This window comes from Neurospora hispaniola, assembly GCF_033458365.1.
Source record: "Neurospora hispaniola strain FGSC 10403 chromosome Unknown B0T23scaffold_1, whole genome shotgun sequence".
NCBI lineage: Eukaryota > Fungi > Ascomycota > Sordariomycetes > Sordariales > Sordariaceae > Neurospora > Neurospora hispaniola.
The window spans coordinates 1364927-1368751 of NW_026944406.1; positions in this window are offsets into that span (position 1 = coordinate 1364927).

A 3825-nucleotide genomic window follows, 5' to 3' on the forward strand; every position below is an offset into this window, starting at 1 on the left:
AAATTGCCGAGGCCGGGGGGGAAATAGCGGTACTAGTTATTTAAAATTAAGTTATATATTCGGATTAGGTTTTTAAAATAGACTATAACCTCAATGAAGCGGTAGAGGTTATAGTGATAGTAGTTTAGAAATAGTATTATTATTATAATAAATGTCGTAAATTTCAAATTCTTCCCTATTATTATTAAAAAATAACCCCCGTATAAATACCCTCTGGTAATATAAATAGAATTTATTTTCAAGGTCGGTATTCCTATATAGTAGACCTATTCGGTAATATTTATAAAACCCAAATTTAATATACCTATTTACTATAGCCCGGGCAATATTATATATAGGATAAAAGAAATAATTATTATTTAAGTCGTTATTCAAATTCAAATTTAGGTTAAGGTTCTAGCTAAAATTGAAATTGTTATTTTTTATATTATTTTTTTAATTATTATTTTAATTATTATCCCTATTATAAATGCTAATATTACGTTGTCTTTGACTGCCGAGGGAAGGAGTAATTAAAATTAATTGATTATTATAATAACGATGATAATAATTACGCCGAATCTGGTTGATTTAGCGGTGGGCTACGGTAGTATTAGGAGAGTCCTATATAAAGTATAATTAGCTATATTTATAGAAATATCTATTATTTTAAATATATTTATAAATTCTTGCCTATAAGGAAGAAAGGAGTAATTGAATGTATAATACAGTCTCGATTTTAAAGTTATCTATTAACGTTAATAATTCTTCGAAATTATTATATTGGCTAGGCTAGTACCGGTATTAGTATCGGTATTAGTACCGGTGCCGGGGCCGGGGCCGGCGGTGCTAGGGGTCTTTACTGCAGTATTAGTATAGATAGTACCATCGGTAGTACTATCGGTAGTGCTATAGGCAGAAATAGCTGTAGTGCCCGTTCTAGTAATTTATTAAATTCTTCTTTATAGGAACCTATTTAATTAAGTTAGTACTATTAAATTAGAATTAGAATAATAGTTTAATAGAGTTAGGAGTGGGGTTAGAATGGTCGAAGTAATAAAAGTCTTAGTAAAGAAGGGCCTTGAGGTTGAAATTGAAGTTGAAGTTAAAATTGAAGTCTTTAAACGGGCCGCGGTATCCCGGAAGGAGATCGCTAAGCGGTATTTCTTTTATACTATATAGCCTATTAATAGTATTAGTTATTCGGGGTAAATTAACCAATACTATTTAAATCGTACCTATAACCCCCCGTAGTTCGGATTATAATATTACCTATTATTAAATATCCTATTTACCCGTAAGTAATAAGATAATACGGTATACTAGAATTCTATTAGTAGGATTTATATATTTTAAAGAATTTACTATTAAATAGATAATACTAGTTAATTAGTAAGGGGAATACTAAATGGGGATAATAAATATTTGGATAAATATATTTCGCTTTATTTATTACGATATTCCTAATATATTTGTACTAATTTAATAATATTTTGTTTATTAATAAAGTAGGAAACGGGTTTATTTTAATAGTATTTATAGTAATTCCTTATAGGTATATTTATAATAATAATGATAATGAAAGGAAAAATATATAAGGGAAGACCCTAGAAAGAAAGAAACCCCTAGAAACGAAAGGAAATCCTCTATATTTATAATATCGGGTATTAATAATATAGCAAATAAATAGATAGAAAGGGGATAACTAATTTAATAAATAGGATTTAGAAAAGTAGGATTTAGAAAGAAGGATTTATATTTATTATTGAATTTAAAGTAATACTTAATTGTAAATTTTCGTTACTTTTCTTACGAGGGTAGAATTTAGGTTAGTAATTAGTAGGATAGTTTATTTAGTAATTTATATATATATTAAAATAATTTAGATGTTTTAGAATTTAAGAATTTAATAATCTGTTTTGTTATAGATATAAACTTTAATTAATTTTAGGGTACTTAGTTTGTTATTAGCTTTAATAGTTTTACGAGGGTTAATACTATGAGTTTAAGGCGAAGTACCGATTTAGAAAATTGGAATTTATATCTATTATTAATTAGGTTTTTATTACCCGTCTTTTGAAGGTAGAATTTTAGATTAGTAATTAGTAGGATAGTCTGCTTAGTACTTATTTCGAGGGTAAAGTTTTAGGTTAGTAATAAGTAGAGGAGAGAGTTTGAAATTCGAAACTAGGGAGGCGAGATTTTTATACCTTACGTTAATTACTTTACCGGTTGGTCGCCGGTTATTTATCGCTTACTAGTCGTTTATTAAATAGGAAAATTATTGCCTTCTAATAATCGGCGTTTGTAGCTATTGTAATGATTTATTTGGCGGTGAGCTGGGTATTAAGATTGAATTGCGGTATTAGCGTTGGTATTAGTATTAGTATTAGTATTAGTATTAATATAGAAGGTTGAAAGTCGAGGTTGAATAGCGGGAGGTTTGTAATATAAATGGTTGGTTAATATAGGTGCTAGACCGATTGACGATAGCGATAAGTATTTACTAGCTGTTTGCTAGACTGTTTAGTTAACTATTTTTTAGGAAAGGAAAGACCTAGTATATACGGGTATAGACTATTATTGATATTGTCCGCGAAGTAGCTAATTAAAATATAGTTTGGTAAGACGCCTAAGCTAATTGTAGGGCCGTGCTATGGATTTGATTAATGAGAGTGCGAGAAACTTCAGTAAAGAAACCTGGCTGTAGACGAACCGTCCCTTAATAGTCCGTTCGGTGGATGCGGGTTATAAATAAACCATAAGCCCCTTTGAGGCAGTGAATGCCATCCACCTCTGAACAGTTGAAGCACGCTTCAATGATTGTGGAGGGTTGCTTGCTGCTGATCCATCTGTCCAGCTCCTTGAGAATGTAGATATCCTCTAATGGGTCTAAGTAAGCTTAGAAGACTGCACGCGTATCTTACCTCCTGGGGCGGGATAATAGATCACGGGAACCATCCAAGTTCCATACTTGGTATGTTCACAAACCATGGTTTCCAACTTGACGTTTAAGGCGTCTGGCATCAGAGTCCGACGACCCAGATTCTGGCATGTTCTATTACAGCCAGCCGCTCTCTGTGTCACTGCCTTGCATTTTGTCGCTTTCTTTCACTCTATCTTGTTATCTTTCCTTCTTTTTTCTTTTTTTCTCTTTTATTTCTTTCTTTTTTGTCTCTTATTCTCACAGCTCACTTCACCTGACCTCGTTAAACCCTAGAACCAGAACCGAGCTGCAAGCCAGAGCAGCGGGTGCCGTCTCCAGAAGTAAGTCTGAGTCAACCACGAGAATTGCTGATCTGACAGTTTCGCAATTGGACCCTGAAAATCTTATTGAAGCGAACTGCCAAGCAAAGCGGAACGAAGCCCAAGTCCGTAGATGCCAGGCCGGAACCGTGCGGATGGCTTCTGCTTTTGTTCCGGCGTTCTGGTGCTGGTAGTCAATAGTGCCATTTTATCACTTGCACACATACTGTATATACTGTTCAGCAACCGAGATTAGAAGTTTCTTCTAGAAGACTTTTTGCCGTGTTGGTGGATGTCCCGAACAAGGGAAGGGACTTTAACTCCGAGCGAAAGCCACCGTAAACTTACGAGTACCGAACCAGATGACCAAAGAATAAGAGATATACCATCATGACGGTTCTTAGTTTCTTTATCGTCGACTCTCGAGTAAGGAGGTAGTGGACCTTCGGACGTAGATCCGGTCCTGCTTCCTCGCCTCCAGACTTTGAGATGGCACGCATGGCATCTGTAGTTGGAAACCCGGAACACATTGGGATAAGCTCAACCCCCCAAGCCCCAAGCCCCAAATCCGAAAATCAGCCCTGCCATCATCAATTCGTC